This window comes from Bemisia tabaci, chromosome 4 (assembly GCF_918797505.1).
Source record: "Bemisia tabaci chromosome 4, PGI_BMITA_v3".
NCBI classification, from domain to species: Eukaryota; Metazoa; Arthropoda; class Insecta; order Hemiptera; family Aleyrodidae; genus Bemisia; species Bemisia tabaci.
This window is the reverse complement of record NC_092796.1, coordinates 61,198,489-61,225,765: the sequence shown is the minus strand read 5'-3', so window position 1 is coordinate 61,225,765 and position 27,277 is coordinate 61,198,489. Positions and strand designations below refer to the sequence as shown.

Genomic DNA, 27,277 nt, shown 5'->3' with positions numbered 1-27,277 from the left:
GTAGAATGACAGACGACACAAAATGAATATTTATTGTGTTTGGACGGATGAATTCAAAACTTTATTACGTTATAAAAAAGAAGAAAAAATAAAAAAACAACCCGAGTCATACAGTGGACTCTCGATAATTCGAACCTCGATAATTCGAAAACCTCGTTAATTCGAAGGAAAGTCTGTTTCCCTTGAAAATCTCTCGATAATTTGAAGAAAATCAATGTATTTTTCTCCCCTCGTTAATTCGAAATTTTAAAGCTGGCTTGGCCCTCTATAATTCGAAATTGCGACGAAAATTCTCTCTGTAATTCGAAATGTGGGAAGTAAGTATGGCCCTCCCTCTATAATTCGAAATAAGACGGTACATTCCCTCTACAATTCGAAGTCAACTGTTCATGTTCCTGGGTGTCTGAAAGAGCTTGACCTTTGAGCTAAAGACCTTTAGGCGTAAATCCGTCTATTTGCCCCTCTATAATTCGAATTCAGATGGCGCCTTCCCTCTATAATTCGAACCTCTCTAATTCGAAATTTTTCTACATGGAATCTCTTTAATTCGAACTCTCTTTATTTCGAAACCTCGCCAATTCGAAGAAAAAGCCGATTCCCTTCAATTTCGAATTATCGAGAGTCCACTGTATTTCCAAAACCCGGAATAAATCAGGCTCATTCACGGACTGTCATGTGTCGATTGCCGCGAGAATCGTAGAAATGGCTTAATGGGACGGTAGAACAGATCGTGATAAAAATGAAAATTTACGAAGTCAGAGAGCTTAAGTAGTAATGATTAAGTTTTATAAGAAAGGGAAGACTCCTGTCATTTTTAACCATTTCCCAACCCTCAAATTTTGAGCCCTCTGCACGAAGGGACGTCGAGTACTGATTCGACTATATTATCAATCCCTTTCCTTTAGTTACTTAGGTACCCGGCGTAAAATTAGCATTTTAGTTTGTGTTCAACGAGTGCGTCTTAATGAGTGGTTTATTTCGCCTTACCGTCTTTTGTTTCAAAACGTCTAATAGATCATTCAAAAGACTATACTCGTATTTATCGCTTAATTCATGCGAAGTTAGCAAAATTTTGCCATCTGAAATGCTTCGTAAACTTGGTTGTACACGCATTGTATTGTGTGCGTTCAAACATTTTTATCAGTCAAAAACGTTAATTCCTCTCTTTCTCTCCCCTTCTTTGTTACTCCTTGATTATTCAAAAAAAAAATACAATTTTTACCGAAAGACTCCGCTGGTCGTAGTGTGTTTCTCTCTTTCTTACGTATGAGAGCTTCTTTTCTTTTTTTTTCTTTTTTTTCCACTTGCACTTTTATTGTTTGGATGTAGTCAAATCGGAACTCGGAAGGTGAAACTGTAAAACGCGTTAAACTTATTTATTCGAACAGCAGTGCAATTGTAAAGGGGTTACACCGAGTAAAACTCAATTGAAAAACAAAACAATAAAAACTTTAATTTCTTCCTGATTGTTTTGAATATAAATGGGTGTGCGCAGCCTCTGAAACGTTCCCGCTGAAGCATTAATTTCCTCTGCATCGCAATATGCTTGTAATTGTTGATTCTGAGATATTGACTTTGCTTTATGATTTTGAATTTGGTCCCTTCGCCGAGGTCAACCCTGAATCCTTTCCGCTTTGGTTCTTCTTGGGTTCACGGATATTGTATACAATATTTATGACCCTCCGTTTTGCGTATTGCCAATTTTTGTTTGATTTAGGATCGCGTTGGGTAGTAATTTAAAATCAAAGGTACTATAAATATTAATAAGAATCATTTTCAAAAGATTTACGCTGTAGATAGCTAAATTTGAAGCTTCCAAGTGAGGAATGAAGTTTAGATTTAACTTCTTGCATGCGCCACCGAACAGCCCTGAAATGAGAATCATGCGTGAATAAAAAACTTAAACATGATCTAGCTCGCTTCATTCTTCTATTTATTTCTTCCAAATCATAATTTTCGTTTAAAATTAGATGTGTGCAGGATGTGCGTATGTATCGTCGCTCCCCTCACAAACAAAGTTAACTACATTTCAATTTTGCCTAATTTCCGCTCGCAAATTGGAGTTGTACCGGAACAATCTATGGCATATCTAACTTAAATTTTGCCGATTTTTTCTGATCTCATGCAAAATCAGAAACATTCTGGACCAAAATTGCACTCACGCATTCTTAAATTTTTCAATAAAATTTGAAAATTTGAACAATTTGAAATTTTGAATTTTAACCTTGAAATGTAGTTACGTTCTTTCACCCGGGACGACACGACGGCATGCGTGCGTTTCTGTGTGCTGCCTCGAGAATTTTCACGAGTTTTAAAACGCGAACACGACACATTACACCGGCTTTTGGATAGTTCTATCACCAAAGTCAACAAAAACCTTTAATGATCATGTAATATTTCGTTCAATGGGAAAGTTGATTTGTGAATTCGTGTTGAAGGGAGGAAGCAAATATTCATCTAAAAAAGAGAAAGACACCTCGGGTAATTTTCACCGTGCATTTGGAAATTAAGCCTAGACCTTGCCTTGGCGGGATTAATTTACACCATAGCAGAGACCAGAGCTGACATAGAGGTTCCGCGCCAGCGACCATTTCAAAACTCAAAGCGATAATAATTATTAATGGCGCGTGGACTACAGGGGCACTATGTCACATCGACTTCGATACTAGTCTATGAGCCGTATTTTTAGTCGCTTCTTACACCTTAACGCCTCCTTTAGCTATTAAAATGACATTGGTCAAGGAGGCCTTAACTGCTGTGCTAAGGAAAAAGCAGTGTGAGCTTTTGGACGTTGCCAATTTTCCCTCGATGAGATAAAAATAAAAAAAATTCAAAAACTTCGTGTTAGGGAGACTCACTTTAGGTGAGAGCGGATTGGGAAAGCAAATAAATCCAGGTAACTAAAAACTGACCACTCTCGGTGTGGTAACATTTTTTACACAAGATGAACAAGACACAAAAAAAACACTGAAATTGGAAAAAAAATCGAGCGGAATCTGAACAAATCCAGGGAAAATATTCTTAACATTTTTCGAAGGTGAAAGGCTACTCTGGAATAACTTGGCAACAGCCGAATGATCATACGGCGTTTCTCCTCAACATGGCAGTATGTGTAAGATTAGAAGTGTGTACATTTCATTCAATCGAAATTTAGAACTTTGAAACTTAATTTTTTGAATTCCATAATACTTAAATTATATTATACACTTGACACAATGGAAGACGACGTAATGGATGCTTCCGTTTAGAGTTACAGCCTTACTAATAATGATGATTCTGAAGATTTTAAGGGAGTTTAATGGATTTTTTCTCAGATCAGCATTATCTCCACAAAAAACTCCTCTAATTATCGATACTCTAATTTTCTAAAGGTTTCGATTCAGTTGGGGAAAAATTGAAAATTTTTCAGTTTGCCACATAGATCCGTAGTAAATAATAATTTACGGGTCGGCAGACTGATTTTAGTAATCAGTGGTATTCTTAGAAGATACCTTACATCATTTTAGCTCCTCTTTTGTTTTGATTTTACCGGTAACGCGACTTGGACGGTCTCTGTTTGGCAAACGAAGGTCAAGCTTGCAGGTGTGAAGAGGGAAATGAGAAGTTCATGATGAGGGTATATGACCGGCACCGGGCGCTGGGAACACTATTGAAACGACGCACAGTGGATTGAGTCAATACGAGAGGATGGGCAAAATTTGGAAACCTTAAAAGTTACAACTCCGTTTATACAAGACTTTGAGGTTCTCAAAGTGGTTCCATTGCTTTTCTCGTGAAATTTTGCACCTAAAATACCCCTTAAAATTTAAAATGTGACGAAATAAACATCGAAAATTTGCAGTTTTAGTCAAAAATTTCATATTCGACCTCTCTATAATTGACTCGATCCACTGTGCGACGACGCGACTACGTCATCACGCGCGCGTGGGCGCTAAGATTTGGTTCGACTCCTGAACCAGTGGCGCGGCGTGATTTGCGATAAATCGATTGATCTGCCATTTGAACCTACGGAAATAGGATCGATAAATAGGGTGTTCGCAGTGAACACCTTAGTAATCGATTTCTTTACCATAGCTTCAAATGGAGAAATATCGATAATCGATCATTCACGCCTCGCCACTTGAAGAAAGAGGAACTAAAGCCCCATTTTAGAGAATAAAAATTACTTCAAAGTGGTTCTGAAATAGACAAAATTTCTCCCGGCCCAAATTCAGAGTCAAAGAAAATTTGCGACTTCCGAATGGGTTCACGTTCTTTCGTATGGGAATGGGCGATGTACCCAACTAAAATCACTTTTTGGGAGGATGTACTTTTAAGATTGGCGAGATTTATAGATTGTATTCGATACATCAAACAGGTGAGATTGTATCGATATTGATTGGCTCATCATGTAAACATAGCCTCAGAAGTCAATTGAGAAATCTGAGGGAACGGATTTTTTGTGATAGATTCTTGATTCATATGAGTATAAAAGGAGTATAAAATAGTGAAATAGTTAGGAATTTTCCACTTCCAGCTTTTCCAACTTAAATACTAAAATTTTTGTTTGAGGTTATGTTCTATTATTTTGGACAAAACGATACATCAAACCACTATCGAATACGATCCATTGTCTTGCTAGGGGAGAAATCTCTTAGACGAATGTGAGTGATTTATCTCAACTGCACTATGAGTTCCAAACCCATGTGATAGTTCTTTGGTAATTTGGCCTATAAGTGTGGCCTGACCAGACCTGGTACCGAGGTTAGGTCGATTATGAGGAATGCTCGGTTCGGCTGTCAATTGTGGGTCAGGAAACTAACTCAGCGAGACGAGACTCAATCAACGTGCAGCGCTGCCAAAATCCACCCGCGACTCGGAAAACTCCCCAAGGAACGAGGAAATCCTCTCAAACTATTTCTGGCTCTGACAACAGAGACATTAGTGTCGCGTGGGCTGTGTCGCCACGCTTTACCATCAGAGTTGCCAAAATTTGATAAAACATTACAAATAAAAACAAATTATTTGATTGATAAGAGGATTGTTCGATTTTTTTGCCATCAATAGAGGATATCGATGGTGAAACTACCAAACCACGTATCTCGTTTGCGGTGTTTAAAAATCTACGCTCCCATTTTATTTTTTTGAAGTAGATCAAATCAATATCATTCCTTGAAATTTTCACAGAATTTTCTCCGCACGAAGAGGAAAAATCACAGAAATTTTCAAGACTGGACGTTAAGTAGTTTTTCATTTAAAAAATAAAGTATGACAGGAAGTCTGCGACGTCGCAAACCGAGATACGTGGTTTGGTAGTTTCACCGTCGATATGTTCTTTAATGTAGAGCTAAATTATCTATTCAGTCGATTATTTCCGGAGTATTTTGTGAATCGATGCGTTTATGATTTGCATACAGATTATGGCGATGGAGGAATTGCACAGAAACATTGTATCGCATCGCCTGAGAGCTCTTAATAAGCCGCGTTCGCAGTATTTTTCACATTTTTTCTGATATGAAGTACTTAGGAAGTATTTATGGATTTTAAAATTGTTACAATCTGCTGCCTCATGGTGTCATCAAGCAACTTTCTTATATAGCAGATGAGGTCATTTACAATCATATCTTCTCTAATAATTATTCATTTCAGAAACCAACGATATTCGCATGCCCAGTTCATTCAGAAGTATCTTATTCAACATAGAATTCATAGAATGTTTGACACTAGCAAATAATCCATAATGCGATTCAACAGACAGGGAAGTTTTCAGGGAGTCATTGCACTAGAAATCTCGAAATTTTTGATCCCGCCAATCGGAAAAAACTCATCAATGAAGTTACGAGCAGATAATGTGCTTATTTTAGAGTTGAATTTAAAAATTACGTAAGTTTCGCTGTAAAACTAACTATCGGGTTTCGGTGTATGACTTTCAGAATATAGAAAGGTGTCTACATAAATGTGGCTCGGTTTTTTTGATGGGAGTCAGGGTGAAAATAATTAGCACTCATGATAGGCAGTCGAAGGAATGATTGATTTTCATTCATTTTTGGTAAGGAATGTTGCCGTAGCCTTCGGCTCCCAAGACCGGTTAAAATACATTTGCCAGCTCGAAACTATGATTTCTTTGCTCATAAGCAAAATAAAATCAATTTGATCACATTTCAATATTAATATTTACCCTCCCGCATCAATCTTTAAGTTGTGTCGATGTTTATTTTGGTGAGTCAGGAATTGATGCGATATTTTATTAAATGGATTTCCCTTATAGCGGTTTGCTCATGAGAAATCAGATCTCAGACAGGAGAATATTATATATAAAATCGCAAATCATATTTCATCGTTGAGTTTTTAGCGATCGCGAAAATAGGAGCGAAGTTTTTTTAAGCGGGTATTCCACATAAACCTGAACTTCTTTAAAGTTCAGACTTTTTATTAAAATCCGCGGTTTCCTTTCGACTGGAATTAAATTCTGCGATCCGAGCGAGTGTTCACTAAAATTACCCAATGTCAAGTTGTTTCGCAGTTGAAAATACAATTTTCAACAGTAGTGTTTCACTCAAGAACCTCGGCTAATGACAAAGCATACCGATGCCGAAGAAGAAAATGAGTCCCATCTCCGAGCCGCTGCGCTTGCTAAATGTATGTTGACAACACGCAAGTATTTCATAACTATAACGACCACCTCTCGGCAACCGCCCCTAATAATTACTAGAGTTATGACCGGCAATACAATTAAACACCGAGAGAAAAATCCCCCGCCTCCGTCAACGTAAACATGGATTCCATTCGTGAAACATTGAATTTCCGACTTTTTTCTGATGATTTCGTCAGATTTCAATTTGAAGGTTAAAAAATTAAGGAGCTTTTACGATAAAAAAGGACCTAAGATTAAAAGAGAAAAACAAGCAAAAAAAGCATAGAAAAACAAGCGGTTGAGCTCTAATGCGTTCGCATGAAATAGGCGCTCAGCTATTCTCTATGTAGGCGCGTTTCAAGTTCCCGGAAGAAGATGAGCAACAAAGAGTAGAGAAACTCGCCTCACCAACATTTCAACTATCAATTTTGAGAAAAGTACAGTACCGTTAAATAAATGAATCTTTAAAAAAAAGTAAATATAGATTCCTTTTATGGAATATTCAATTTTTAACTTTTTTCTGATGATTTTGTCAGATTTTCATTTCAGTGGGTAAAAAATGAAAGGCTAGAACATTTCCACTTAGAATGATAAAGGCGGAAGGAGGGGGAAATAGTAAGATGAAGAGGGTGCATGTAATATTCAGAATTATGAAACTGAGTGTATGTAAAAAGTTGGCGAGGGAAGGAGGGCTTCTTTTGCGGCTGAAACCTGATGATAAAGAAATTGTAGAGGGCAATTAGATTATTAGATCATTCAATTTGTTTATTATGGGAATGCATTCATTTTTTGGGTTTTACCTCCTCAAATAATTGAATTCGATTTGAGTGCACCGGATCAAGGACTATATAGAATGAGCATTTTCACCTCCACCCAGTGCTGCCATTTTATTTCATCAAAAGATTCCGAAATAATTCCGATTTTTTCCGAAAAAAATTCCGGGGGAAAATTGCGAAACACACCGGATTTAATTTCGAAGATCGTCAACTTTGATCAAAAAGTCCCTAAATTTGACCAAATTAATGGTCAAACTGACGAAAAACCGCAAACTTTGAGGAAGTTCCGAAAATAGCTGAAAATTCCAGGGACTCAGAAGATCCCGGGAAAAGTTCCGATTACTTAAAAAGTTCCGAATTTCGAAATTAATTCCGGGAAATGTCAGCATTGCCTCCACCCCCTCCTACCACCCCTACCCCACCCCCTCGGAGTACAGAAATATTGATTTAGGTTTGATGCAAGGATCTGAATTTCAAAATATGGCTTACCTTTATGTATTGGAGTAAGTGAGAGAAACGAGAAAGAAAGGAAGGAAGAGATTTATAACTGCGGCAAACTCTTCAGTCGACACCAATGAGTGAAGGTCCAGTAAAAGAATGAGATATAAAAGACGATACGGACAGTTCTTACGTGAGCTTTTGACGCGTGGAAAAAACGAGGGACGCTCCATCTCTCCACGTTTCGGCTGTCATATCACCTGATTACCATGACAAGTTTTTAATCCGAGGAATAAAACTCGAACCAATGACGCACCGAGCCCTTCATTTTACTTTCGAAATCAGGCGAATCAATTCAGGAAGAAAACAAGGGATGCTAAAGACAAGCGATAGCGGGAAAATAGAGGCGGAAATCGCGCGTGAGGTTGGAAAATACTCGCGGTACTCAGGCTACGAACGAATGCATCTTCAAAAAAATACGCATTGAAATTATTTAAAATATATTCGAAAAACACTGGGATTAAAACGACGAATCTGCCGGAAGGACGAACTCATCAAGAAGAAGATGGTGACGCGTAAAAAAAAGCCTCAAGACTCAAAATGTCGATGCACTTCAATTTTTTTTTTTTTTTTTTTGAATGGGGGTGGGGAGGGGGAAGAGATCGATGATGAGGATTTGATTCTATACTGCTGTTTTAATTAAGCCAGCATTTTGTCTTAGGGTAAGCAAGGAGGAATTCCACTGTAAAAAAATGTAAACATGTTATCGTTGGTGCGTATAGTTGAGCTTTGAGGGAATCCCAATAAATTCCAAATATCCTGAATTTTCAATGATCCGGAGACGGACATTGTGAAAGACTGGAAACTTGCCTGAAATTCGAAGAATATCCTTAGGAAATTTCAGTGGCGAAGCGTGAATGATCGAAATGAAAACTATGGTTAAGAATCGATTATTCAGGTATTCGTTGCGAACACTGTTGATCGACCCTGCTCCATAGGTTTAAATAGCATACCGATCGATGTATCGTAGAACACGCCACGCCGCCACGCCACTACGGAAAGCCCCGAATATAGTTTGAGAAATTTAAATTTGTGACGTTATTTCGTCTATACTATTTGAAATACTACTTTCATTTGGCCAACGTTGAGACTACTTTGATAATCTTAATCAGAACATCTCAAACGGTGTAAATTTACTTTAAACTTGCTGGAAGAACCCGTTGATGCTCTCAGAGAGTTTTAGCCTAAATAATTCTGAATGTTAAAAGATCCGCAAATGACACCATGGGGAATGGGAGAATTGCCCAAAATTCGAGGAAAATTCCGGAAAATCCCAAAAACGCCTTCTTCTATGAAACGATCAAATAAAAATTAAGAAGGATGAATATGATCGGGGGACAAACTTCCCAAAAATACTCCCATTTAGGATACCGATACCCAAATAGTTTCATTTCTATATATTATTCAGTATCGGTGGGGGGGGGGGAGTACTTCTGCGTTCTTGAATTGAAAACAAAATTAATTTATCATTTTCTTTTAATGTCTTTTTAAAAAAAGAATGCCAGAAAAGTTGTTCATTACAGTTTTTTGATGCGTGGAGAGGAAGTTATTTGTTGAGTCAAAGAATTAAAAATAAGGACGGAGTTTCACTCGTTTTGATGTAGTATTCATGGTTGTGACAGAATTGTTTAATTTCGTCCATTCCCCGCGAGAAAGACAATTTACTTCGTCGTATCAGTTTTTTTCTAATTGAAGAAGTACAATTATTTCATGTTATGATATCATTACTCATGTGAAACATTGTTCAATTTTTTGGTAGCATAGGAAATTGCAAACTTAATTGGAAATAAAAGCCAGTTGCCATACTTTGCCATACTTTGTCATGATTGCCAATTTTGTGACTTACGATTGATTAGGAGGCATTATTCCAGTAGGATGCCCGGATGATCATCCAAAATTCATGCCTCAGGATCCTTGAAAACCGGCAATAATTATTATCTCCTTTTTACTTTACTTAAGGATGCCATTGTCAAGACGGAAAATTATTTGCACTGGCATTCAATCATCAGCCTGCATTTATGTTTCAGTTGCGATCGAGTTGTTATATAGTTTGATAAAAATACCATCTTTGGATCGAATAAATTAGGACCCAAATGGGTATACTTGAAAAACCAGAAACGCCATAAGACAAGTCTAAGAATTTGCAGCATATGTAAGATCATCAAATGCTTCAAATGCCGATCAAACACTTCCAAGAGGATTTAGATTTTTTGCATTGCCATGTAGGATGGAAACAAGGTGACAATATTGAATTGACGACACTTAACAGACAGTAGATTAAGCAATCTTATTGTAAGACAATGGGTTTCATTCTAGTAGCCGATTCAATGTCCGGACTTCAAATTTTTTAAACAACAGTAAATAATTAGGACGCGTGTTAGAAAAAAAAAATCGGAGCTTAAACAAGTAGAAACTGTGTTTTTCTTCGGATATTTTTGCTTCTGCCAACTGAAAATTGGTTCAATTTTTCGGTATAGCATACCTACACTGGTTCTGCTTACAGGGCTGCTGCACTTTCTTTGTTTTTTACAGCTACAGAAGTTACCGTTATGAGGACAGAGTACTCTGTGCTCTGTGCTCTGTGACCGAAGCTCTGTTCTCACAACAGGAAAGTTCTGTAAGTACAACAAAGAAAGTGCAGGGGCCCTGTGAACAGAGGGTTCTGTCATCAGCACCGACTATTTTTTTACGTGTGGAAAATTTTTCTGCATCCTTAAACGGAAACATAAGTCGATTGCCATACTGTGCCATGATTGTCAATTTTTTAAGCTAGGTACGGTTCATTAGGAGGTATTAATACAGTTACGAAATGAGTGACCATTATTTCCGCTTATAAGATATTTTATTTTGATGCGTATGTAGTCCGGTCATTCACATTAACACCTCATTTAAATGCATTGATTACGCCGAGTTGAGAAGATACGAATGAGTTGCTACAAATATGAGATAATATGTTACGAGACAGCCGCACCTGCTAGATGGTTACCGACTGTCTTATTCAATAGCCAGTGCGGTAAAATTTGGGAATATTTTGTTTTTGTGGCAACCATGTTCGGAGTGGGTCAGCTTGATTGATCTGAAGCTTCGATATGGTTGATATGGGTCACGAAAAGTGAAGCAAGTGAGATAATCCGCTAAATTAAATGTTCCAGAATAATTTGCGGGCAGTGGTCATCATCACTTTCGATGTCGGTTCCAACATACTATCTTAGTTGTATTTACTGACTACGATAAAAAGTGCACTAATTAGATAAAAATTTACTTACAGCACCGGTATGAACTAGTTAGATCAACATTATTTTATTCGTCTATTCTTTTTATTCAACTTTATATCTTCCTCTTCAGAATTTCTCACATGCATCTCATTGAAATTATGAATTATGAAAAAGTAAAATTTGCACTGAACATTAACCTCCGAAATCAATATTTAACATACTGTGTATATCGATGGCCGAAGTGCGAAATCACGTAGCTGCTATTGCGACGTTGCAGACTTCCTGTCATACTTTAGGTTTTCTTTGGAAAACTAGTCCACGTAATATCTTGACAGCTTCCTTGAAAATAGGAGCGGGAATTCTGAAACACCGCAATAGAGATACGCGGTTTTGCACTTTGGCCATGGATATACTCCTCACATACTCTGCCGTGCTACGGAAGGATGGAGCTTTCTGCGTTGCCAAATTTCCCTTGATAAAATACGAATTTCTGGGACAACTTGTGAATATTTTTCTTCCGAGCTTTTACAGAATTTTATTCGCAATTCAATCTCAAAAAAGATACTCATAAATTTCTTCGAAAATAAATGTTTTATCACGAGAAATCTGGCAACCTCCAAAAGTTCATACAGCGTTTTTCCTTGGCAAAGCAGTATTCTGCGGAGTCATGACGTCACCTTTTCTGATGGATCGAACTTTTAGATCGCCCTGACTCCAATTAAAACCTTCCGATTGACTGCAGGTCAACGAATCGGAAGCTGGAAAATCTGAGCAGCAACAAATCCATAAGTGGATTACATTTTGCAGTAAGGAACCACCATCCCTTGCTCTCCCATAAGAGCACATATCTGCATAGGGAAACGAATGAGATGTATGTTGTTTCTGAAATGGGCCAGAAATAGTGGTTCCTTGTTGCAAAATGTAATCAAAGTGACCCTTTATCGAATAACCCTTCAGTTATGAGGCGATCAAATTTTCTATCGCAAATTCCTAGACGATGGAATCTTTCTCCGAAGTGCCGTAGAGGGAGTTTAAAGTGAGCGACTTAAAATTCGGTGGCGATTTGGAGGATTAAAAGGCGCGGAGGAAGCCCCCGGTGAGGTGAGTGACTGATTAAGTAACCGGTGACCCTCTGACATAAACAAGAGTCCGTTCGGAGGAGTTACATGGCGCAGAACAAAAGCGAAATTGAGCGACGCCGGCGCCGGGAGTAGGCAAATGGACAGTCCGAGCTTGAATTCGAGCGTCGGAGAGGTCGCTCACTCTTGCCCGAGCAGACAACTCGGATAAATTGTCGGGTCGGGTCGACGAAGAAGGAAGTCCGAGGGTGGGATGTGGGAACCGCGGAGAAATGTAGGTGAACGGGAGAAAGGTGAGGAGCTGTTGTCATTCTGTCCGTGAGAAACGCTGCATATTCCGTGGAATGCGCTCCGGCTTTTGCACGAGCAGGCAAGGAAAAAGGAGCGCGGCAAAGGAAATGCAGGAAGTCGGCCACTAGTTCAAATGCAGTCGTCCACGCTTATCTTTGTCTTTTAATTGCCCCTTTCGCAGATCAATGCGTGAGCATTGTATAATCTTAAAGCTGCGGCTTCGAGACTCCCGCCGCCGCCCGTGGCCGATATGGGATTATGGGCCCTCGGACGAATTTTTCCATAACTCACTCGAGTTCCTATCCGACTCTGGTTCATTTGAGGGGCTTGGAGGGCAAGTGAGGTACGTGAAGTTTTTGATTTTTCAAAAATGCGTGTTTAAACGTTCAAAATTAAATGGAGCTTCATGTTGAAAAGAATTTTCAAATTCACTTTTCGATGCTTAAAAATTGAATTTAAGCAGTGAATTTTCCTAAGAATATATACTTTAAGACCAGCTTCAGTTGAAATCATAAATATCTCAATTTTTTTTCCAAAAACTGTTTTTATCTCACTTGTCTTACTAAGTCCCTCATATTATATGTTCAGGCTAAATGAACACTCTGATAAACAGAATGAGCCGTACCGCGTAACATTTACCGGTGATGCAAGATGTATCAGCACATCATGGATGAAAATGACCCTTTTATTGTTAAGATACATACATACATACGAGTCGCTGTTATAGCGCTCTTTGGCGCTTTGCGACACCTAATCGCCACAAAGCTCGGTATGGCGTTTGGTATGGTCATGTCAATAGGATGACGGAAGAGAGGCTGCCAAAAAAGATGCTTGATTGGGTTCCTCCTGGGAGGAGGCGTAGGGGACGCCCAGTGAGAGGTTGGCGACAGGGGGTGTTAAGTGAGATGAGGGAGTGTCAACTCCCTGATATTGTTAAGATACAGGGCCAAAAAATGCGGCATTACAATAACTGTATTATGATGGAAAAACGCCTTACAAACATTCGATGGTTGTCAGATTGCTCGAGATAAAATATTCATTTTGGAGAAAATTTAAGAGAAGGCATCTTCCTCTGGCATTTTCAGATTTTTTGGATTGGATTGCGGATTACCTCCTCTTAAAAATCGGTAGAAAAATATTCACAAATTTATCTAAAACGTTGTAGTATAATCGAGGGAAATTTGACAACGCTTGAAGGCTCGTGCGGCGTTCTTCCTAAGTTCGACAGATTCGGTATTTTTGGGGAAAATATTAATTCTGTCCAAAAAGTGAAAAAAAAAGAACCCCCGTGGTTGTTTCATCGACAAAATTTACCGTGGGTTTCAAAAACGGCCCTCGTTAAACCGCCTTGAGGAAGAGAGAGAAAGAGATGTAAACAGCGACACAAATAGTTTCGAAACTGAGTAAGATATTGCGATTTTTCATTTCTGAGTGGAAACATAACACCTTTGAAACTCTTAACAAGAAAAGGAAAAAAGAGAGAAGTACAGAAAATCATGTCGAAAGATTCGCTATATTTTTATTTTATCATCCAGTATGTGAGATAACGGGCCCAGTTCCCGTATTCAGGTTTTTTATCTCGTCATGGCCACAACAAGAAATTAGAAAAGTTTGATGAAACCGAGAGTTCAAGTTTTGTTGAAATGTGCCTTAAAAAGCTGCAAATTTTGGAGTGACATTACTTCTATAACATTGACTCAGCCTTTTTCTTGTACGATGGCTTCCATTTTAGTTAAAATATGAAAATCTGTTTTAAGCATAATGAGTCGATTTGAGTCTGTTTATGTCTCCTATTCTTTAGTTTCATTTGGTAGAAAAAGAATTTGTATTTTTTCCCCTTTTTTATCTTTTCAACGCGAGCGTCTAAATTAAAACTATCAATATTTTAATTCTTTTAGATTCTTCTACAGGATGCCTGAAGTGCTGTTTTAATTTTTTTCTTTTTCTGTTTTTTTTAAAAAAAACCTCAAGTCATTATCAAAGAGTCCTCGTGATCGGTTTACCGATGTACATTTTGTTAGGTGCGTTCGTGGTGAGTTGCTTATGAACCAACGTAAGAGTGGGCATGATGCCTTTTGGTGAAATGGAAAAGCGGGATTTCCCATCCTACCAAACGGAACTAAGCGCCAACTGCTCATGAGCCGTGGGCATGTGCCAGCAGCGTTGTGGACAGGGCTCATGAGTTAAAGAGCCCCGTCCCCGATTCCGAATCTGTCACCGCTGACGTCACTGGCGCTCTGTAATTCCCATTCAGTCTTAAGGCCGTCTACTAACGAGCGCACCCCTTCTTCCCCACCTGTCTCTGGTTTCGTTTCACAGAAACAAGTCCAAATGTAAAACGAAAACTTCGTCAGTGACATGCGGTTTTCAGCCTCCTAAACGCAACGTGTTGTCATATTATGAGGGTAAATAATGAAATCCGATCATGATTTCTCTAAAGGTTGTCATTTGTCCTAATACAGTCTTACAGTAAGCGAACAGTGGGTCGTGCCACCGATGTTTAAAACCACCCCAAAAATTTCAATTAAATATCCGTAACTTCGTAGCATATTGTTAGTATGCCACACTGGTAAACAAAACCTCTTGGTTCAAGAGTGCAGTTTCTTGTCGCCGGATTTAACAGTCTGGACTCTTGTTTCAATGCAAAATCCGCTTGAAACAAGAGTTCAAGACTCTTAAATCCGGCGACAAGAAACTGCACTCTTAAGTCAATGCACCGCGGCATTGGTCCAAAAGGTTTTTTTTTTACCAGTGCAAGACATTGTCTAAGATATTGTTACAATAAGAAGTAAGCCATCCTTTTAAAAAAAAAAAAACATTCAATCTTTCCACACATGGCTTCTATGGGATTACAAGCATGACCCTTGTTGGATGGCCCCTTTCTTATAAGGAACATTTCACACATAACTTACCATGTCTATGACGTAGACAGCTCTTCTCGAGGGATAAGTTTGATGGTAGCTCCAAACAGAAAGTAGCAAGATAAATAATAACACAAGATTTGAAATTCACTAAAAACTCAGACGATGAAATAAGAGAGGATACTAATGATCAACTTGGTATGATTATAAAATTGAGCAAAACCTTAAAAACATGACTAAATATTTAGGTGAATATCACGGGGAAAACTACGAACACTAAAAATGAAGGAGGGTGAACACGAGAAGCACAAAACTGAGTTTGACGGGCGAAAAAAGTTAATCACAGACGCGGGGTAGCGAGTGAGAGTCGCGGGGGTAACTGTCGGAGAAGTTTGATGGGTTGTATGTGTAGGGTGATCCCGAAGACACATAACATCTGCACGGATTCGCTCACGGATCAAAGTATACTGATAAGGAAGAGCACCGACACGCGGAACATTGCGAGGGGGAAAAGTCTGGGACGCGCACGAAACGCGATGCAACGCGGAGCGCAGCACAGAGGGTCGAGAGAGAGAAAAGCCGAAAGCGGCGGAAAAGTCTCAAAGGCGGCGGAAAATGGGAAAGCGCGCTGGGGACGGACGAAGACGCGAGCGCGGCGTTGGCGGTTGGAAGACTGAAATCGGGAGTAATCAATGCGTTGACAATTGGGCAGATGACTGATGACCGGGGCGCGGCGTCTGGGGGTAGGCGCCCGCGGAGGGGGGGGGAGGGATGCGGGGGATTGAGCAAAAGCCAGGTGGATCGCGAGCGACGTCAGACTCGTGATAAGGGGGAGGACGGGCGACTAAGCGGGCCGCTCCTGCGCATCGTGGTAACTTCGGTGCAAAGAACTGCCGTCAACTAAGGACTGAAGACGTAAGGCCGGCCAGGCAGCCAGCTAAGACGCAGGGTCCCAGCATCGGGCGCGCGAGACACCACGCCGCGCACCGCCGCCGCCGCGAAACGCTCTCGCCCCGCGGCGCCATCTGGCCTCGGCCTCCGATTCCGATTCCACCGAGCGCGTGCCGCGTGCCCATCGTCCTCTTCCACCTGAGTCGCCGTCCGTGGTCCACCCGGGTCGATTCCCTATCATCAGGTCCATTCAGTGACGTCATAACTAGGATTTCAAACATCATATATAAATCAGGGGCAGATCAAGCAATTTGGCAACGTAGGATTTCCTCTATTCAAACCTATGTTAAATAATCGATTCATGTCCGAGCACCTGGCCCTTCAAGAGTCTGTACATTTCCGTAGATTTAAAAGGAGAAATAACAGGGTTGCCAATTTGATGGATCCGCCAATGCTATAAATGACGTCAGGGTCCTAAGGAGAGGTGAGGGTCAAGGTGCCACCTGAGTCGCAGCCCATGGTCGGCCAGGGTCGATTCCCTATCATCAGGTCTTTTCAGTGACGTTACATCTAGGATTTCAGGTACCGTCTATAAACGACGTCAGGGTCCTGAGAAAAGAAGAGTGTCAAGAGGAGCCGCGTGCTTCCCGTCCGAGTCGCGGCCCATGGTCGACCCAGGCAGATTTTCTATCTTTAGGTCAATCAAGTGGCGTCACTGCCTTTTATTAATTTTAGGAATATAGGGACCGTCTATAAATGACGTCGGGGTCCTAAGGAAAGGAGATGATCAAGAAGCCACCTGAGTCGCAGCCCATGGTCGACCCGGGTTGATTCACTATCATCGGGTACACTTGGTGACGTCACTTCTAGGATTTCAGGCATCGTCTAGTGTAATGACGAATGACGTCTGAGTCTCAAGAAAAGGAGAAGGTCATGAGGCGCCGCGTGCTTCTCGTCCGATTCCATTCGAGTCAGAGACCATGGTCGACCCAGGTCGATTTCCTATCATCGGGTCAATTATGTGACTTCACTGCCTTTAATCAATTCTAGGATTTCAGGGACCGTCTGTAATTAATGACGTCAGGATTTCAGGGATAGAATAGATCAGGGAGTGCCCTGACTCTACCTGAGTCGCAGCTCATGATCGACTTAGGTCGAATCCCTGTCGTCGGGTCCATTAAATGACGTCACTGCCTTTTATCAGCTCTACGATTTCGGTGACTGCCCATAAATGACGTCCTGGTCCTAGGGAGGAAGGAGGTCCAGGGGCGCCTTATATGTGCCTCAAAACTGAAGGAAGGAGGGAAAGTCAAAATTCAAACCTGACATCCAGTTTCAGTAACTCTTTCACTCTTTTCGCTCAACTAATCAGCTAAAACTGCATTTCTTTGTAAGAGAGGATTTCTGGCAAATATTCAATCATGGTCTAGTAAATCATAAGTGAATGAAGGAAAATGTTCATTGTTCAACATTGAAGATTGATTAAATTGCTTAATCTCAAGTATTTCTCATTTTTGTCCGGATATACTAGAGGAAGAAGGGGGTTTGTTTGACCTGAGAAAGGTCTTTAAGAGGTACCTGATAAGGGTGGGAGAAGAGATAAAGGAGGGAAAAGATTGAAAAAGCACCCGAAGTCATTTTCGAGTAAATGCAGAAGCAGGAGAATCCTTGAAAGGAACCGGTAGGTGGAGACAGTCTTTGCAATGCTTTGCTTACCTTTTTGATTGAAAATTTGGAGGAAATAGAACGGAGCTCTTGCATACGTCAAGGTTTTACGATTTAAGTACTAAACATTTTGCGACGAACACGATGGTACCACTGGCTTTACCAAAAATAAATAAAAAGCTCAAAAAAATCTCCCTACCTTAAGTCGTAATGGAGGCGATCTCCCATGCTTCGCTGAAAGTCCACCCCTGTATCTGATCAAATTCTCCATGCACATATGCGAGGGTAGCCGTGTTTTCAGCTATTAGTATCAAAACAAAGTGACAACCCTGCGAATGCATTTACTCCTCATTGGTGCGGAGTGCTATCTCTGGAGAGTTTGACAAGATATAGCGGTGGACTCTCAGCGTGGCGTGATAGATCCCTTCCATTACGACTTCGACTTCGGAAGCTTTCCTTGAAATTTCGAGTTCATTTCAGGGAACACCAGCAGTTTGATCGTGTTACTGGCGAAATTTTATGGAAGGCAACGCGTAAATTGCAAATCTTTGAAATATTCAAGAGTTTCATGGATCCGTGAATGATGCGGAAATCCAATAAACGTTTGGAAGGTGGTCAAATTCGCAGGAGGCAACTATTACTGCTCTCAAGTCGCTCAAATTGCATGCACGACTTTTGAAGGCGAATTAGTTGGAACGCGAGCCACTGCTCCAAGACATCTATAATTGTTGCACGAATGTTGCAGAAACAAAACGACGGCTAACCACAAGCAAGCAACGATTACTGCTCTCAAGCCGCTTAAAGTGCCTTATGCAGCATCATTTTAAAGGTGGCTGTCTAATAAAATGATATAAAATCTGAGAAAATAATGTCTGTTCCTGCTACATCACTGCTATGCTTCAAATTCTACAAGGTATTTTTCCAATTTTTTTAGACTCTTGTGAATCTACATTTGTGCTTCATAGTATTTTTTAAAAGTTTACAGTGCTAAGAGTCTGTTTTCATCTTTACTAAGCTGAGGTCTCTCAGACTTGCATTAAAGTTCAAGTCCAATGAAATTGAGGCACTGGATGCGGAAAGGGCACTTCTTGGTTGCAGTGTTTCAGAGTCTCCTCTAATATTTCATATTCATCGTAAGGAAAGTGACAGTGGCGTGGCGTGAATAATCGATTATCGATATCTCGCCATTTGAAGCTATGGTAAATAATCGATTACTAAGGTGTTCGCTGCGAACACCCTGATAATCGATCTTTTTTCATAGGTTTAAATGGTATAACAATCGATAAATCGCAATTCACGCCACGCCACTGGAAAGTGAATGCATAGATTTCACTAAAAATGTCACTGAATATTCTTTCAAAAATCACTCATTAAAGCCTTCTCCAAATGATTAATTAGCAACATGGATTCTGAAACACCGCAATCGAGAAGTGCCCTTTTCGCATCCAGTGCCTCAATTTTGTGGCACTGTCACAACCGTGCCGAAACACGACAGGTTTTGGTCCCTTTTTGCTCCTTCGTCAGAGTAAAAATTAACATAATCCCAACAATATTGTACAAACAGCATCAAACTTGGACTGACCTTTTCTTGAAAGGTGTCTAGTGCTATGAGATAAAATTATTATTTTGATTTAAAACTTCTCAACTTGCCCTTCGTCACGTGACCTTTTAAAGTTTGACGTTCGTTTGATACTGGAATGTTTGAGTATACAAGGTACTTCGTTATTCACTACAATATCAGAAAGTTGCATATTACAAACTTTTTCTTTGGAAAAATTTACAATCTTAAAGTTGTTTTGTCTTGGATGAAGATGTTAAGTATAGGGATACGAGAGTCTGATGCAATGTGGTCAAAGGGATCGAAACTAATTGTGGAATCACGGCAAAAAAAGATCAGTTCTTTCCAATTGTTTACCTTTCACGATGAATTCCCTTCCATTTCATTAGTTTCAATGTATTACTCGTACAATGTATTATTCGTCAAAGTGATTTTCTTCGAACTCTTTAAAATTCAAGCCAAATAAACTTACGCACCCTCTGGGAGGAGAGGTATCTTCTGTTTAGCATATTAATCAAGACGGTGGCTTTTGTGTTCCACTCTCTACAAAGAAAACTACTGTAAGTAAAATTAATGTCTTGGTAGAAATCCATACGAACTTACCATTATCAGTCGTCAAAACCAATAAAAGTAGTATTTTCAACAGTAAGTGATAATTTTACCACTATGAAAAATTACCTCCTCATGGCGAAAACACCACTGTTATGGCGCACCATTGTAAAACGCCGTATGAAAATTTGAATTTTGACAAAATTTTCCCGAATATAGACATTCAGTTATGAGGAGAGCTAAGTATACCTCGCAAAAAAATTCACAAACATCTGATTAAAATGTGAATAAAATTCTCTGAAAAATATGAATGAAATTTTTGCACATTTTTCTGAAAATTTTTATTTTTGGAAATGAAATGTAGCAACATCTAAAGGCTCATACGGCATTCTTCCGTGGCGCGGCAAGCAACGCAGAGATTTCTGAAATGTGCCCAGCAGACCGCGAGAAGCTCGGGACAATCAGTTGAACGCATCTTTTGGTATTGATTTATCTTGGATCCGTCCAACACGTTGAAAATCCACAGCTTGGTTTTCGATTTTTATCCAACATTACCATAGTTAGAAAAAAGGGCAAATGTGCATTAGGGATTGCACTGGAGATATTCCTGTTTTGCTTAGCGCGATCGAACAGAAAGAGGCATCGTTGGTGCACATGCCGATGCCCCTGATGGTGGTCTTCAATTTCCTTGCAACACATCGCAACCATCATTCCTACACCTCCGATGAATTCCAGCGTTGCAAAATGTACCCACCGATAACTTAACGCTTTTAAAATGGGTCTGTGTCAGTGTGCCAGGCTAACGGTCCAGATAGGCATTTTATCAAATGTCTTAGTCGATAAATCTATCTTTGATGGAAACTCGGAGATTTCCCCTGATTCTAACGACGCACAGTGGATCGAGTCAATTAAAGCGGTCGGACATGAAAATTTTGGCTGAAATTGCAAATTTTGATGTTTATTTTGTCCCATTTTAAATTTCAAGGGGTGCACGTAGTAGAAAATTTCACTAGGAAACCAATGGTAACTTCAAATTCTTGTATAAACGGAGTTATAAGCGTTTAAAGTTTCCAAATTTTGTCCGACCTCCTATTGACTCGATCCACCGTGCGACGGGATGTTCCAAATAAGTAAATACATCCCACTATCTGAGAAATTTGAGAATATGTCTCATTTATTCGCCCTCAGCATGAGGAAGTTTGCCTGTGTTGGCTTAGTTTTTTTACGAAAGGTTTGTTTCTATAGGAGGATTTTCGAATGAGTTTCCACGGAATTGTCGCTGATTTTCCTTTACAATTGAAAAAAATACTCTAAAACTTTTAAGAAAATGTGTACGATGGTTCTCTCTTGAAAAAATATAAACTTCGTGTCTGGACTGAAACTGCACGGACTACGTACGTTTCTTCGAGCGAGAAACAACGATTAAACGCGTGAAATGGAAGTTTTGAATGCAACTATTCGTGCTGGATGACTGTGCGTGTTGCATGGCAAAAATTGAAGGCACTTTGCGTTTCCTTGTACTCATAGTAGTAGCATGTGCCTCTACTATCTTGCGACGAGCATGTTCCCATGGTGAACCCTAAGAATCAGAGGCACTTTGATAAGTGCTCACCATTATCATGATATCTAAAATGAAGATGCAGGAGCTGCATCAAACCTTTTTTGATACCGCAATCAACTTAGAGGTTTGCATCCATAGATCATAACTTACCACACAATATAATGATCAAGTTTGTCAGGAGCAAGATACTAATTGTAAATCATATTACAAGCTTGAACCGGGAAAATAAGTGTTTATTCGTCCAGCAGGAAGCCTAATATCAGAAATAAAATTCGATACTTATTTTCGCATTTAAAATACTATAATTTGACTTTGAATTTTTGAGGGAGCAAACTTTGCGGCTTGGTTCAAAATTATCCGTAACCCGTTTTTTACGAGAAATTTGTCCTGGTTCCTTCCTCTTTAGTGTAGTGCATTTGCAGGTATTTTAACCAAGAGTATAATAACTCTCAAAGCTTTGTGGAAGGATAATGCGATGATTACCTGTACATTCTCTTCAAAACATACCCCCGATTGAAAATTTTACAAAATCGATACTATATGTACATACACATATTCTACCACCGCTACAAATATAGCCGCTACAAATTTTGGCGCTTGCTCCTTCCACTTGGAAGGCTATAAAAACATTCTCAATTAAGGAAGAGACTGCTTGACTACATGACTGCTAGTATCTCCTTAGCGTTTTTTTGGGAGATCTGTTTGACGTGGCTACAGAGTGACGTAAAAACTAGCGAAAAAAATAATGATCTTCGGCGGCAATATTTCAAGCTCACTGTCGGTGACGCGCGAATAGCGTAAAACCTGCCGTGGAAAAGTTGGTAAAAAAGAGGAAAAGTAAGAGGAGAATATCGGAGATGGTGTTCTAAGAAGAGTTTTTGTCGTTGTTTCATCGTCGCATCGTTACGTTACACCTTATTTACGGCGATTTTGCCACGGTGTCGCGTAAGGTGTATCCTCAATGGAGTCGAGCTTCTATGCGTCACGCAACTTTTTTGCCTTGGACATCTTTTGTGAAGCTGCCCTCGCCTCGTTTAACTAGCTATGAACTCTGGGAAAATCAGCGTGCGGCGCGTAAACAGACCCAAGTGCGGCTTTGCCCAAAACCTTGAAGGTGGATTTGGCGTCAGCGGAATTATTCCTCGTATCCATCTGTCGGAAGAAAAAAAAATGACAAAATATGTTCACTCGGTTAACTGGAACGAGGAGTGGACCCATGAAAGTGTCTCATAGACCTTGTCCGAATAGATTCATGCCAGCTATTTCGTAGACGAGCTGCAGGTTGTACGCTCATGGCTTAAGCTGTCACAGATTAAAATTTACGATCAAATCATTATTGAAGGTTTACACGAGAGGAATTTGAGTATGATCCACCAGCATCAGCACTAGCGCTAGCAAAATTGCTCGGTTTAAAGGGCAGCATCCGTATTGGCAATATAGCGGAAGCTTTGTTTCCGGTGAGTCCACAGGCGGATCCAGATATTTGGCAACACCGGATTTCCTCCATTTAAACCTATGTTTAATCGATTCTTGTAAAAGCACCTTGCCCCTACAAGAATTGATACATTTCCATGGGTTTAAATGGAGAAAAATTAATGCTGCCAATTTGCTGGACCCACTAATGGGTGAGTCTTCTCACGACAAAATTTCATGATTTTAAATTGCAACGCGTATTTTTACGATTAATTTTCGAGCGCACCTATGAGGACGACCGTGGAGCGCAATTTAACTACATTTGTTTGGATTGATCGAAAACCATCTGCAAACGTGAAACAACAACATGCTCAAAATCGATGTTAAGTCTGTAAGCTCGAAAAATTAATCCGAGTTCAAAGTATTCGTTTGACTGCTCCAATTTGTTTTGATCCTACGCTACAATCTCTAGGGTCAAATCCCCTCATCGGCGTTTTGCCGAAAATTGCGGAAAACTTCCGACTATTTTCATTCTTATGTTTCTTCGAGGGAAAAGAGACCATTGTTTGCAACAGCAACTCAAAATTGGGTTATTAGAGGCAAAGCAGGGCAGAGGACTGTTCTAACATCATGTCGGGACAAAAAAAAGGCCAAACATTTCATACAAACCTAGTGGTTACCGTTTAAAAAATGAATTTTACGACACAGATGATTAAAATTCTCATCTACCTGGTTCAGGACACAAAATTGCCAGCTTCCGATGCAAATTCCAACCTTGCGTTGACAACAAAATACACTGCACCGCTCTTGGCTTAGTGATGGGGACACTATACACAACCTCAAAATCCAATTTCAACACCTTTTCCAAAATCAACTCAGCCGATCTAAAGTTGCCCGAGGACAACTTTAGCGATGGGCGTCTCATTTCTCGTATAATCGGTCGCGTATCTGATTTTCATATTTTCTCTACTATTTATCTAGGTTTTATCAGGTTTTTCTTGTTAGAGAAACACTATAATTTATCATTTCATCACCAGGAAAAAAAAATCCTAAAACTTTCTTTAGTCTCACATACAGCTCAAAATTTGTGTCGGATCAACGAATCAAACGATCAAATGTATGCAATGTTTTATTGATTCAATACAGCGTTTATTGCGATGACTTTTCTTAAAATTTTTATTTTAGATTTTACAAGGGAAAAATCAATAGCACGAGGGGCCCAGCTACGGTGTAAAAATTTGTTCTTCGACTTCTGAAAAAAAATCATCGATGAGGCAGATGAATCCGGTCTAAGCCGAAAACCTTGGGTCGTGGACCCTTCCGGAGTTCTGCAAGCTCATCTGCTGAGGCCGTAGGCATGCAGAGAAACAAATATTTATTGATCGACGTAGGTATTGCCATAAATAATGAATAAACGCCGAATTGTTTTTGAAGGTATTGCTGTCTGATCAGTCGTGTGACCTTTATCCTTGATGTTAGGACTTGAACATATATAAAAGGCCCGTTTTTGGCTTTAATTTACGTATGATAGAATATTGCTGCTAAAATATTTTCGGTTACTTAGAAGACAAGTAGTTTGTAGGCCGCAAGTATGCAAATCCTTCATTACTTATACAGACTCAATCCTCTTACAAGAAACGATGACGTGGTGTGGTAATGGCGTAACTCAAGAAATTATTTGGGGGCACACAGTCAATTCAGAAAAAGTCAATATTATGATATTCTCATTTCTTCATTTTTTTTTTACTTCAAATATCCTTGATGAAATAATCTCACGTTTACAGTCCCTCAAGTCTCAATCCCCCTTAGTCCTTAATCAAGCCAGCCCCAGGTAACCGTTCTTTGAGACCTCGGATCACCCGGCCGGGAATCGAACCCGGGACCTCTCGATCATAGAGCAAGCACTACGACCACTACGTCATAGAAGGCTTTGGATTGAATCTTTTTGTCACTTTTATTCAGTTTTTGAAAATTTGAAAATTTGAGGGGGTAAATTCCTACTTAGACCCCCAAAAGTCAATTTTTGCGAAATCTATCAATCGTTTTCGATGCGGCTTAGAGATCACTATTTATTGGTGCTATTATATCATTTTTTTCAAAAAAAATACTCCTCTGCCTCTTTAATTTAATGCATCACTTCGTATTTTGGCTGGCAAAAGGGCGTAACTACAGTTCGCTATGAATCCCATCGTCCATACGGTTCAATCATTTTCACGGCTCATTTCGCCGTGCAGTTTTGCCCTTATGTCAGCCGGGCGACGACTTGTTGAAATTATCTAAAATTATGTAAAATTAAAGCAACTGTACTTCCCTAACTTTGAAACCTAACTGTCATCCATCTTCAAAAAAACTTACCGCTTGTGTTCTTTTTTTACTAGCTCTCATTCTCAAGCTTCCCGTTTCTCAGTCATTAAAAAACCTACCTTTATACCCTTTATATCTTAAAATTAAGAGGAAATTTTCTTCCTTTTGCAAAAAAAATCAGCATTTTTCTGTAATGGGCAAGCCGACTAAAATTTGATTTTCAAAGATGCACGAAATTGTATCCGTGCTTAAAAACAGAGGATTTACGTGCAGTTGGTTACAGCACCTTCATGAAACCGGTTTTCGCTAGAGGGGAAGATTGCTCGGGAAGGATGACTTCGCACGCACGTCAAATTCATGAATACGGAATGTCTTAAATATTTATAGTTCATTGTTGATGACAGATATTGATTTTTGAGCATCAGCTTCAAAATTTTTCCGATATTTCGTAATCGTGGCGGAAGTGATTTCCAATCGAGAAGGTGATCAAGTCGATCGATTCAGGATTAAAACCACCCACCAAACAGCAGTGCCCGATAGCGATAGCGGACTGAAAATTCCTTGTTGCATAGCATCGTTACTGGAAAACAACTTAAGTAGTAATTACATATTCTTCAATTGTATTTTCAATAATCCAGACCATGAATGAGATTTCATCAATAGAATAAAAAAACAACGTCATTCCTTGACCAGATAATTCTACTCAGTTTATGATTACCAACTTGTGATTTTCGAATCTTCTGTACTTTAAGCTAGTCCGCGGCATGAGCATTTCTTTCTGTAATTGGTAATTTTCTACTTTTTTTCTTTACATGTATCTGCTTCTAACTGTATTTTTGGTAATACAACATATTTAGGCTCAGCTTAATCCAATAGCTTGTCCGATTGCTAAGCTTAGTTAATTTCTCCCTAATTTTGTAACTGTTTTTGAGGAAATCAAAAAATTTAAGCTATGAATGTTTAAGGTGCGCGGCAGAGACAGAGACAGTCAATAATGTAGGATTAAACGTTTAGAGAACCCTCTGGAGACAGTTTGCTTTGCAAACATGACTGGGATGCAATGATATTGGGATGATAAATATAAATGTATAATGGCCAATTATTGTGCCGTACCTGAGACTGTTAGTGTTCCATTTGCTGACAGGGTCATTCTACATCTGCTGAGGTAGAGGGAGTACAAGACCGTTTCATAAAATAATGTCGACTCACCCATAACTCATTATTCTCGACAAATAACGACTATAAATACTTTTTTAAAATATTTCAAGTCATCTGCTAAATCGCAGGTACCGCAAAAATGGATATATAGCTGTTTGTGCAAATTCTAACATTATATTAAGGATAGTTATGACATTGATGGGAACAAGAACTGTTGTTATTTCTCGCTATATCTTGTAGTGCGGCCAAGTGGTAAAATTTTGATCCGAATAAAGCCAACGAAAACAAAACCAAGGAAAGGAAAATATCCTCTTCTTCGGTATCTTTTCTATGGCTATTCATGTATTTTCCAACCCTTTCTAACCAGCGCATAACTCTACAGCCCTCACCTTTGGGGAACCTGTCCTGAGCACCTATTGGCAATGCATGAGAATAGCTCTTGATATGAGGAGACGACTTAATCCGTTGATAAACGGTCGAGGGGAAAATGAGATGGACGTTGATGTCTATCAGAGACACCGAATGTACCCAAAAGTGAAATTTTCACACATTGCCTGGATACTAGAGGATAGTTTACCTCGGAACAGAACCGTCTTTTCACGCGCCTTCAAATCAGCGGTTAGACTAAACGTAAATGCCTCACACAATTTAGAATGTACCTTTATTCGGAGAAAGATAACATGCAGTTAGTTTCATTCTGTAGTTAGGTATTTTTATGTATGAGCCAGAAGTTATAGTTCTTCATTGCAAAATGTAATCAAAATGGCGTGATTATCTCCCAATAAACGTGCTCTATCACAAACACACTTCCGACTTAACGATCATATGTTACATTTTTCTTCTTG

General features: G+C 39.5%; 2 long non-coding RNA genes across 2 annotated transcripts in view; both read right to left on the bottom strand.

Annotated features, from left to right (window-relative positions):
• The window catches only part of LOC140224549 (uncharacterized), a 74,001-nt gene that overhangs the window by 7,225 nt on the left and 39,499 nt on the right, over positions 1–27,277 (bottom strand). The gene's annotated exons all lie outside the window — the stretch shown is intronic.
• LOC140224398 (uncharacterized) lies at positions 21,837–23,866 on the bottom strand. Its single transcript, XR_011899664.1, has 2 exons — positions 23,700–23,866; positions 21,837–22,709 (listed from the first exon to the last, which is right to left on the bottom strand). It is a non-coding gene; the product is annotated as an uncharacterized lncRNA (long non-coding RNA).